Source organism: Nicotiana tabacum, chromosome 7 (assembly GCF_000715075.1).
Source record: "Nicotiana tabacum cultivar K326 chromosome 7, ASM71507v2, whole genome shotgun sequence".
NCBI lineage: Eukaryota > Viridiplantae > Streptophyta > Magnoliopsida > Solanales > Solanaceae > Nicotiana > Nicotiana tabacum.
In genome coordinates, this window is record NC_134086.1 from 126,997,816 (window position 1) to 127,009,538 (window position 11,723).

The window sequence follows — 11,723 nt, forward strand, 5'->3', positions numbered from 1 at the left end:
CAGATTGAATCTGATAATTTTAGTGACACGAATGAGAAGGACGAAGAAATCATGATGACATCAGGGTCGAGAAGAGGTCCTAGAAGAACGTCTCGAAGGTATGACCAGCCTTGTCTGTTTTTCGATAACTCCCCTGAACATTTTAAGAACCCACAATATTCTATCGCTCCACCTCAGTATGTTGTCCAGCCACCAAATCACCCAAGAAGGCGAGCACGAGCATCACAAAATCTCCACCAGCCTCCACAAAATTTTTAGGTATCCTATAACCCACATCCAAGCCAGGGGTATAACGGGACACAAAGGTTGAAAGATAATTTTACCCCAATATGAGAGTCCTATGCAAGCTTATTTGAGAAGTTAAAGCATCATGACATGATCGCACCTATTCCTCCAAATCATGCGAACCCACATGCAAGAAGCTTTGGCCCTTCTAAAAGGTGTGAATACCATTCTAATGCCCAGGGGTACAATGTTGAAAGCTGTCGGGATTTGAAAAGAGAAATAGAAATGATGATCTAAGAAAAACTGATTGTGATCCAAGATAGTGACACCCAGAATATCGTGCAGAATCACTTACCTACACATGATGATGCACACTTTATGGGGATGATGCCTGGTGACATGGAGTATGAGAATCCTCTCGGGAGCTTGCCGACTGAAATTTGAGAAGGCCATGGTGATTCTGATGAGCAAATTTGTGGCTAAATGTCAAGCTTAGAAATTGAAAAGTTATTCTCTCCTTACTAGGAAGGAATCTTGGTAGCTTGTTTTGATGTTTTTCCTACTATTTGGGTTATTTCAGAGTTGTCATCTAGATTTATTTGTTTTATTGAGTCAAACCCTTTTATCCCTCCATTCTGTTTGTTTGAGTCTTGTTTGTCTGTTCTGTTGATATTTTCATTATCCGAGTTATCTTAGGGTTGTAACTTGGATTTTAGGTTGTTTGTCTTGTTGTCAAACCCTTCCATCCTTATTCAATAAAATACAGTTTGTCCTTTTGTGTCATTCTATTTTTAGTTCTTTTCTCGCTAGTTCTAATGACATGACATGCATGCGGAAATTTTGGCCAGATCTTAGAAACTGATTTAATCTGGAATTAGATAACCAAAAAGAAAAAAAATACTTTCGAGGATGAATAAAGAGTTGAAATACTTTGGAATTAAGGTCGAGTAAAATTCACCTTCAAATCATTGTGAAGATCGGGTTTGAGGATGTTTAATCAATTGAAGTTTGTTGGAAAGTTTGACATTAAGGGATGGAAAATGTCCTGTGACCATAAAATGCCAAGAAGACAGGCATGTTCGTCAATGCTGTGATGGCGAAAAGATACCGTGCTTGGCATTCTCGAGGTTGGGAGGCCCTTTTTCTGCTACCCAAACACTTCATACCCTTTGTCACCCCTTTGAGCTTGTATTATTTTCTTTGACCACCCTCTTTTGGAATCAAGTTTGGAATCAAGAGTCGAAAAAATGAAAATGAAAAAAAAAAAAAGTTCATGTCCCAAGAGTACAAACTGGGGCAATTTTCAAGTGAAAAAAAAATGAAGAAGAAAAGAACTGGCAAAGGTACATGCCCCCAGAAAATAGAAGCTGGGGCAACCTGTTTTGAAAACAAAAAAAACAAAGAAAAAAAATGAAAGATGAAAAAATAGTTAGGTCAGATGTTTGAACTACGTTCGACCTGATTCCTTAAAAAAAAGGATACGTAGGCAGCCTCACGGTTCGGTCCAACCAAATAAGAATTTAAAAGAAAAAAAAATTCAAAAAAAAAATCCCCAATAGCTGAAACTGGGGCAAAGATTTTATTTCATTTTTAAAAGAGTCGATTCCAAAAGTTGTAAGTATACAACCCCGTCATCTTTAGTCTGTTTTGAGCCTCATGTCGGCCTTTCGTCCAACCCTATCAAAAAACCATCCGAATAAAGACCTCCCGATATGCCTTCAAGAATACCAAGAGAAGCATGCAATGAGCAACGGTTGTCACACGACATATAACACTATCAAGTTACTCACAAAAAGTAAGAAAAAGAAAAAAAAATGAGAAAGTTTTACTAGTGAAAACCCTCATGGGCACAGTAAGGCGACGGTAAGTAGAGATGAATAAATGAGAGAGGCTTGTTGGTGAAAATTTCTTGGGGCACCATTAGTCGAAAGTGAGTCGTGAAGCTGATGCAAAGGATTAGCACGGATAGTCCTGACTTCAAAGGTCATAGGAATGGTAAAAGAAAATATTACGTCAGTTTGATAGATCGGCCATTAAGTCCAAAATGCATGTCATGATTCATTAAGTCTAGTTATTTGGAAAAAATCTGTCCTTCCCGACAAGAGCATTTCTTATTAATACTGTTTCTTTGCATCTTTGCGCCCCTCACTCTGAGTCAGTCCTTGTCAAAACAAGAAAGAAAAGATTTCAAAATCTGCTACCAGCTTTTCAGTTGCACAAAGTAAATTTTGCCAGCACACTCAGTTGTTACTGTCAACGTGCCTTTAGGATTCATGTAAAGGCTCCCCCAAAAGACTCTTGTCAGCCTACTTGGCGCAAGCAAAGATAATTGGTGATTCTCTTTGACAGACAAATTGCTCAAAAGCAGGAAGTCATTCAAGATATCAGAAAAGGTCACCTAAGCAAAGATCTCCAGTTGGGATAAGACAGATTGAGCCGCAAATACAAATGGTACTGGTGTGAAACAATCAGAGTTGGTGTCGCACAAAAGTCTTTTGAGACCGACTCAAGCTGATTGAGCAGAAGCCAAGCTGCCCAAGACTCAAGGCCACAAACCGACCACCATTTTCAAAACTGACCAATTTTTCTTTGTGTGAAACAGGAACAAAGCAGGGCAAGAAAGTGGTTCAAAAAAAAGAAAAGAAAAAAAAAGAAAAGGAAAACAAAAGAAGAGAAGAGACTACAAAGGTAAGTTTCTCAAATCTTTGCCTTTGTTTGTCTTGCTATTGTGCATAAAATTTTGCCATTGATCTTTACATTTTTCCTCCTAGGATAAAAGTCCTAGTCTGATGAATTTTTTCCTAGGATAAATGTCTTAGTCTGATGAATCTTTCTCCTAAGATAAGAAAACCTAGTCTGATGAATCTTCTCCTAGGATAGAAATCTTAGTCTGATGAATTTTTCTTCTAAGATAACAAATCTCCTAAGATACAAAAAAAATCTTAGTCTGATGAATTTTTCTCCTAAGATAGAAGACCTAGTTTGATGAACTTTCTCCTAGGATAGAAATTTTAGTCTGATGAACCTTTCTCCTAAGATACCAAAAAAGAAGTAGAAAAGAGACCTAGTCTGATGAACTTTCTCCTAGGATCAAAATCTTAGTCTGATGAATCTTTCTCCTAAGATAGAAAATCTAGTCCGATGAATTTTCTCCTAGGATAATAATTTAAAAAAAAAAGGAAGTCTGAATTTGAAAAAAAAGGGAGTCATTTTTTTTAGTTTTCTTAAGATTATCAATGTTTAGTTTTCCTGAAATTAGGGGGGCCCGCCTGGAGAATAGGGTCGGTCTTTACTTTAGTCAAGTTTAGTTTATAGTTTTTCGCAAGCTCAATCACTTTTAGGAGATGTACATCCTCGTCTAGTCTTTAGTTTACTCATCATTGCATCAATAGTGTAAGTGATTTACAATATTGCTAACAACTCACAAATCTTCCTAGTGCAAACTGGGGTAGAAAATTTCGTTTGTTTTGTTGGTTTTGATTGCAGGCACCCACATGGAAAACAAGGGAACACAGAAAGATTCAGCAATCAGGCGCCCACCTGGAGAACAAGAGAAAACGGTTCAAGTTTTGAAGGAAGACAACTCAAGTTTCTAGGGAAAGCAGTTTCGAAGGAAGACAACTCAAGTTTCTAGGGAAAGCAGTGTCGAAGGAAGACAACTCAAGTTTCAAGGGAAAGCAGTTTCGAAGGAAGACAGTTCAAGTTTCAAGGGAAAATGGTTCAAGGTGCAAGGGAAAACAGTGTCAAGTAACAAGAGAAGACAGTTCAAGTTCAGCAATCAGGCGCCCACCTGGAAAAAAAAGGGAATTCAATTCAGAATGCAATTCAGGTCAGCAACAAAAGAAGCTCGCGTCAAGAATGCGAGTCAGCAGTCCTAGATGATCAACAAAAGTTAGTCACAATTCAGAATAAAAGAGAAAAAAGAAAAACAAAAAGAAAGACAAGAAGTGAATCCAAATGCAGAAGTTAATGAAAGATGTAAGCTGCTCAAGACATGGCTGAGGTCACAAGCTCTGCATGTCCCGTCTTGGTTTTAAAAGTTGAAGAAGATTGAACCAACACCTGCGGCTAACAAGCATCAAGATTCAGATCAGGGTGCACATGAAGAACCAACCAAGACTCAAGATCAAGCTTCAAAAGACTCATAGATAGGAATCTTGTAGCTCGTAGCTGATAGGCTTAGTTAGTCTTTTTCATTTTTGATTTTGATGTTATAACGGGACTGTGGATCGGAACCTCAGCGGAACGACACCTAGACCGACTCTCTACCTCGGTACTCCATCACCTCATTCACTTCTGAACTACATGTGATCTGATTCCTTTATAGCCAAGGATATGTAGGCAGCTCAGATACCAAGGTTCGGTCACATTCTCCTTTCTCTTAGTTTTTGGTCTCCTTAAATAAGGGTCAGGTCAAAAACATGTCTAGTCGTTCTTTGTCTGAAAACTCTTCGTGTTTCTAGTCAAAGAGGGGCAGCTGTAGACATGTGATTTTTGACCTTCCCCAAGATTTTTTATATTTTAGCATGTAAATATTTAATTTAGGCCTAATATAGCTATTTTAATTAATTTGACAATTTTACTTTATTTTATTACAAGAAAATGAAAATTACAAAAAAAAAATAGTTTCATTAATATTTTTGTAGTCATTTTTAATCTTGAAAAATACCAAAAAAATAGTTTATTTTAACAGTCAGTCTTATTTTAACAGCTATTTTACTTAAGTAGGACTAATTAATAAATGAGGTCGTATTTTAGTCTCGTTCGCAGAGAAAGAATAAAACTTGGGCTCGAGCAACTCATTTTTAGGCTTAATTTTAGACCTAGCCCATAATTCCTAGGTCCATACCTCTAACCTAATCCCTACCCCTATATAATAGTACCTAATGCCTAAATAGTGACCTACGCCTAAAAAAAACCTATACAAAACTTAGATCCGCCGCAAACAAAAAACGAAGGGACCCCTGATCGTCTTCTTCAATCCTTCAGCTTCAACAGCATAAACAAAAAGAGACGACCCCGGCCATCATCATCTTCTTCAAGAGTCCAGCCTTATCGTTTAGCTTTTGCTTCAACCATAAGATAACCCCATCTGAATTCCAGTCTTTTCTTCACCCCAACAACAGCTTACACACAGCCTTCACTACTCACACACACACAACGAAAATTAGCTCAAACCAGCTAAAAATGACTGTTTCAGCACTTGAAACCCGTCCAAAAACCAATCAATGTCGAGGTATGGTTGTTCGAGTTTGAGGGTAGGTCGAGGTCCAGTTTTATGGCGAGTTTGGAGGCCCGTCGATTCCGGCGAAGTTTTCTGCACAAGGTTTTTTCTTCTTTTCCTTTAATTTGTAAATTTTTGGCTCTCTCTTCACTTAGCTTGATTGTAGGTGCTAATACTTGATGCTTCTCAAAAATAAGAATAAAGGGATGTGAACGTACTGACTGTATATTGAAGAGCTTGCTTTCCGTTTTCTTTCTTTTGGAATAACGCGTTTTCTCTCCTTTAAGTGCATGAAATTGGACATTTAATTCCATGTCTGCATTGTGAGATTGTTGTTTGGGAGGAAAGTTTTGTCGTATGTTGGTGAAGTGTGGAGCCATAAGTAGATATATTTCATCAGTCTTAGTTAAGCAAATAAATAAATCATTTGATAGAGCTTTGATATATTTCTTCCTGTTAAAGTTCAAAATTATAGTTTTATTTTTGCTAATATTTAATTGGGATGGGAGCAATTGATACTTTTCTAGTCAAATTTTTTTTTCTTTTTTTTCTTTTGCCCGATTAATGCACATGTACTATAATGATTGATATGCCAACAATATTGCGTTGTTGTCCGATTTTGTTTCTTTTTTCTTAAAAGTCTTATATTTCTCCGAGTTTGATTTTTTTCTAGTCGATAAAGAAAATTCGTTAGTAGTAATATCTTGTCCATAAATTTGGTATCACAACTACCTCAAAGATTAGGAAAATACTTTAAATGCGCTAGTTATTTTAGGCGCGTTATTTTAATAATTTACCTTCCTAAACTCGGGTGCGTATTTATGTGACCCAAATCCAAATCTCAATAACGTTAGATAAGATGTGTTGCGGACTGCGGGTGCATTTATGTGACATGGTTCAAGACGCGTTTTATGTGACGTCGAAATCTTCTTTAAAAAAAATAATTAAATAAAAGCGGTTACCAAGTTAAAATGTTATTACAGGTTAGAACATGTATTAAAATTAGATAATAGGCCAATTATAACAGTTGAGCAACCATGCTAAAACCACGGAACTCGAGAATGCCTAATAACTTCTCATCGGTTAACAGAATTCCTTACCCAGATTTCTGTGTTCGCGGACTGTAATACAGAGTCAATCTTTTCCTCGATTCGGGATTTGAACCGGTGACTTAGGACACCATAAAATTATTCCAAGTGTCAACTCTGAATTTTTTCATAAAATGATCCTGTTTCGGTTGTCACTTTAATTGGAAAAACTCCCTTATACCCCTTCCGGGGGTAGTGAAAAATGAGGTGTGACAACAGTGACTTTGGTTCCTATCAAATAGGAGCGAAACTTATCAAAATCAAACACTACTGCTAGTAACTCTTTTTCTATCATGGCATAATTCACTTGTGTCCCACTCAATGTCCTACTAGCATAGTAAATGTGATGAAAAATCTTAGCCCTTCTTTGGCCTAAAACAGCTCCAACTACTATTTCACTAGCATCACACATGACCTCAAAAGGTTGGGTCCAATCAGGGGACTCAACTACAGGTACAGTTGATAACTTTTCCTTAAGGTTTTTAAATGCTTTTACATAGTCACCTGAAAAATCAAACTTAGTGTCTTTCATCAAGAGGTTAGTCAGCGGTTTTGAAATTTTTTAGAAGTCTTTTATGAATCGTCTATAAAAACCTACATGACCTAGAAAGCTTCTAATTCCTTTCACAGTTGTGGGAGGGGGTAATCCTGCTATAAGATTAATTTTTGCCTTATCAACTTCTATCCATTTAACAGTGATTTTATATCCTAAAACAATTCCTTTTGTAACCATAAAATGACATTTTTCCCAATTAAGAACTAAGTTTGTTTCTTCACATCTTTTAAGAACTAAGGTCAAATGGTTAAAGACAATCCTTATATGTTTTGCCAAATAGTGTAAAATCATCTACAAAAATTTCAAGAAATTTGTCAGTCATGTCAGCAAAAATTGCCGACATGCAACGCTGAAATGTAGCAGGGGCATTGCACAGACCAAATGACATTCTCCTATAGGCATATGTTCCATGAGAGCATGTGAAGGTTGTCTTATCTTGATCTTCTGGTGCAATTGGTATCTGATTATGTCCTGAATAGCCATCAAGAAAACAGTAAAAACCATATCCTGCAATTCTTTCCAACATTTGATCAATAAATGGCAAAGGAAAATGATCTTTTCTAGTGATATCATTGAGACGTCTGTAATCAATACAGACTTTCCATCCTGTAGCAATCTTGGTAGGTATGAGCTCATTATTTTCATTTTTTATAACTGTCATACCTCCTTTCTTTGGTACTACCTGAACGGGACTTACCCACGGGCTGTCAGAAATAGGGTATATAATACCTGTTGCCAACAGCTTTACAATCTCTTTTCTTACTACTTCCTGCATTTCTAGATTCAATCTTCTTTGTGGCTGGACTATTGGCTTGTAGCTATCCTCCATGAGGATTTTGTGTGTACAAATAGCCGTACTAATCCCTTTAATATCTTCTACAGTCCACCCCAAGGCTCCTTTGTATGCTTTCAATACTTTAATCAAACTATTTTCTTGTTCTGCAGTAAGAGAAGATGAAATAATTACTGGAAATAATTCTTGTTCAAGATAAACATATTTCAAATGAGAAGGGAGAGTTTTGAGTTCAATTTTTTATTGAACTTTTTCGGATTTCATCTCTTCTTCTTCTGAATCTTTGTCCAATATTTCAGCTTCTTTTCTGATGGTGGGATCATCGTCCTGTGTGGTGCCTGATTTGATCAAGCATCTTTCCATTGAATTTAGAATTAATTGATCATCTTTGAATTCATCTGTAAGATAACTAATCATGTCAATTGAAAAACATGAAGATGATGTTTCATTTTCTAACTATCTTAGTATCTTTTGCATATCAAATTGTGATGACCCAAAATGTCACCTTTAAATTAAATAACTATCTCGGTATTTTAAGACCTTGAAAAGCGGTATCAATAATTCCTCGACTTGCGTGCGCAGTGCATATAATTTTCGGAAGGTTTTTATGTAAAAATGGATTAAATTGTGAATTAGAGCTTTAAAACTCAATTGAGTTGACTTCGGTCAACATTTTGAGCAAACGAACCCGGATCCAAGTTTTGACCATTCTGGTAGTTCCGTATTGTTATTTGAGACTTGGTCATATGCCCGAAATCAAATTCGGAGGTCCCTAGCTCAAATTATCGCCATTAATGGAATCTAGAAATCTAAGGCTAAAGATTTCTTAAGTTTGACCGGAGATTTGACTTTTGAGAAAACGACCCCGGAATGGAATTTTGATGATTCCAATAGTTTCGTATGGTGTTTTGTACTTAGGAGCATGTTCGAATTTGGATTTGGAAGTCCGTAGGACAATTTGACGCATTTTGGCGAAAGTTACAAATTTTAAGGTTTTTGAAAAGTTTGACCGAGAGTTGACTTTTTGATATCGGGGTCGGATTCCGATTCAGGAAGTTGGAGTATGTCCGTAATATCGAATGTGACTTGTGTGCAAAATTTGAAGTCATTCCGGAATGATTTTGGTAAGGTTTGAGACACTTAGTCTCTTTTAAGGAAGCTTAAGTTGGAAAAGTCAACCGGATATTGAATTATGTGTTAGAGGACTCGGATGTGAGTTGCGATGGTTCGGTTAGCTCCGGGAGGTGATTTATGACTTAGGAGTGTGATTGGAAGGAGTTTTGGAGGTTCGTAGTAGATTTAGGCTTGAATTGGCGAAGTTTATATTTTGGCGTTTTCCGGTTGATAGGTGAGATTTTGTTATAGGGGTCAGAATGGAATTCCAAGAGTTGCAGTAGTTCCGTTGTGTCATTTGGGATGTGTGTGCAAAATTTCATGTCATTCGGACGTGGTTTGGTTGGGTTTTTTATCAAAAGAGTGATTTTGAAGATTTTGAAATTCTTAGGCTTGAATCAGATGCGAATTTGGTGTTGTGATGTTGTTTTGAGCGTTCCGAAGGTGGAACAAGTTTGAATGATGTTATGGGATATGTTGGCATGTTTGGTTGAGGTCCCACTGGCCTTGGGTGAGTTTCAGGTGATTAAACAGACTATATAAAGAGTTATATGGTGTACAACCTATCAAATGAAAGATCTTCGAATCTAGTTTTTAAATATTCAAACTGTTTGTCATTTGGATATTTCCACAAGTAGTTATAGGCGTTTTAACAGAAGGTGTACAGCAGGAAAAATGGTAAGAGGATGTACAACCTGCACAACGCAAGGTACAACTCGATGAAGCCTAGGCAGATTGTGTTTAAGTCCTCTTGTCCGCGATTTGGGTCCATTTTTCAGCCATAGTTGATTATTTTGAGAGCTTTTTGAAGGAGATTGAAGAGAGATTCAAGGAGAAACGTTTGGAGGTAAGAATTTTGGACCTAAAACTCATTTATATTGTAAAATCCACTTAGAAAATCATTGAATTCTTGCATGGAAGAAATAGGGTTTGGGATTTTGAGATTCTATTGGGGATTTGGAGGACCATTTAGGGTCAGATTTGAGAACTTTTGGTATGTATGAACTCATGGGGAGATAAAGAACCTGTTGATGTAAAAATTTCTGAATGTTGAGAAGTGAGCTCGGAGCTCGGTTTTTGCTAATTTCGGGATTTTTAATGTTTTTCGATTGTTTTTGCTTGGACTTTGTTCCCTTAGCATATTGTGACGTATTCATTCTGATTTTGGATAGATTCAACGTGCGTGGAGGCCAATTCGAGGGGCAAAGGCGTCGCGAGCTAAAGAATTAGCCGGTTCGAGGTGAGTAATGATTGTAAATGATGCTCTAAGGGTTTGAAACCCCGAATTGCACATCGTAGTGCTATATTGATGTGAGACACACGTTTGATGACGAGCGTGTGGTCGTATACTATTGGGTATTGTGACTTGGCCCATCCCGCATTGATGATTTTACCGCGTATTTGACTGAGACTTATTTGTTTTCATTATGCTTTGGGCTAATTGCCATATTTGGGCTTCGTGCCAACTATTTGAATCCTTAGGGGATTTTTACTACCATTTTCTCACTGTTTTGACTTATTACTTGAACTCAGTCATGTTATTTTTCCATTGTTTTACTACTCAGCCATTTTACTCAGTTTTGAGATTTAAATGATATTCTAAATGATGGTTTGGGCTGAGAAATATTGTTTTACTATTGCCCAGGGGGCTTGTGATGATTTTGGACTGATTAAAGGCCGATGGACTAGTTGTGAGAATGCACTGGTACTGATATGAGGCCGAGGGCCTGAGATACTTATATACGCCACGAGGTGGCTTGATTGATATGAGGTCGAGGGCCTAGATTTGATGCCACGAGATGGCTTGATATTGCGTTTGGGCTGTAAGGGGACCCTCCCGGAGTCTGTACATCCCCAGTGAGCATGGGTACCCATTGTGATCTGATATTGAGCCCGAGGGGCTGTTACTGTTCTGATATTGAGCTCGAGGGGCTGTTACTGTTCTGATATTGAGCCCGAGGGGTTGTTACTGTTCTGATATTGAGCCCGAGGGGCTGTTATTGTTCTGATATTGAGCTCGAGGGGCTGGTACTGTTCTGAGATGTTGCTCGAGGGGCGGATTTGTTGATACCATGCCCGAGGGGCGAATTTCCATTTTGTTACTCACTTGTAAACTACTTGTTTTACTTGTTAGAGAGAAAAAAAAGGGGGGATTTTCACTTGATTTCTCACTGCTTTACTGTTTAAAGTGATTTTTCTGCTTCAGTATGGAATACCTTGTGTTTTCACGTGATTTCTTATCTTCAGTCATTATTTATATTTATTACTCACTGGGTCAGAGTACTCACATTACTCCCTGCACCATGTGTGCAGATTCAGGCATTGCTGGTTCTGCTCCTGAGTGCTGATTCCACCAGTTTCAGGAGGCTTTCAGGGATTACGAGGTAGTTGTTGACGTCCGCAGACCCGTGTCTCTATTATCTCATCTTTTATATTCCTTACGGACATGGTACTAGTTATTAGATTTAGCAGACTTGTATTATGACTCATAGATGCTCATAACTTATGACACCCCGATTAGGGATGTGTTGGGCTGGATTTCCGCATTTTTTTATCTATATTTTCTGCTATTTAGTATTATTAAACCATGTGTAGACTATATTTGTGTTAACTAACTGCTTTAAAAGATGATTTGGGTTAGACTGGTTGGCCTTGTCTTCATGAGAGGCGTCATCACGATCGGGTTCGGGGTTAGAGTCGTGAAACAAATATGACTCTTTCTTC

At 37.6% G+C, this 11,723-nt stretch overlaps 1 long non-coding RNA gene across 1 annotated transcript; it reads left to right on the top strand.

Annotated features, from left to right (window-relative positions):
• The first annotated feature begins 3,415 nt into the window (after positions 1-3,415).
• LOC142161845 (uncharacterized) lies at positions 3,416-11,628 on the top strand. Its single transcript, XR_012693526.1, has 2 exons — positions 3,416-5,551; positions 11,313-11,628. It is a non-coding gene; the product is annotated as an uncharacterized LOC142161845 (long non-coding RNA).
• The last annotated feature ends 95 nt before the right edge of the window (positions 11,629-11,723 follow it).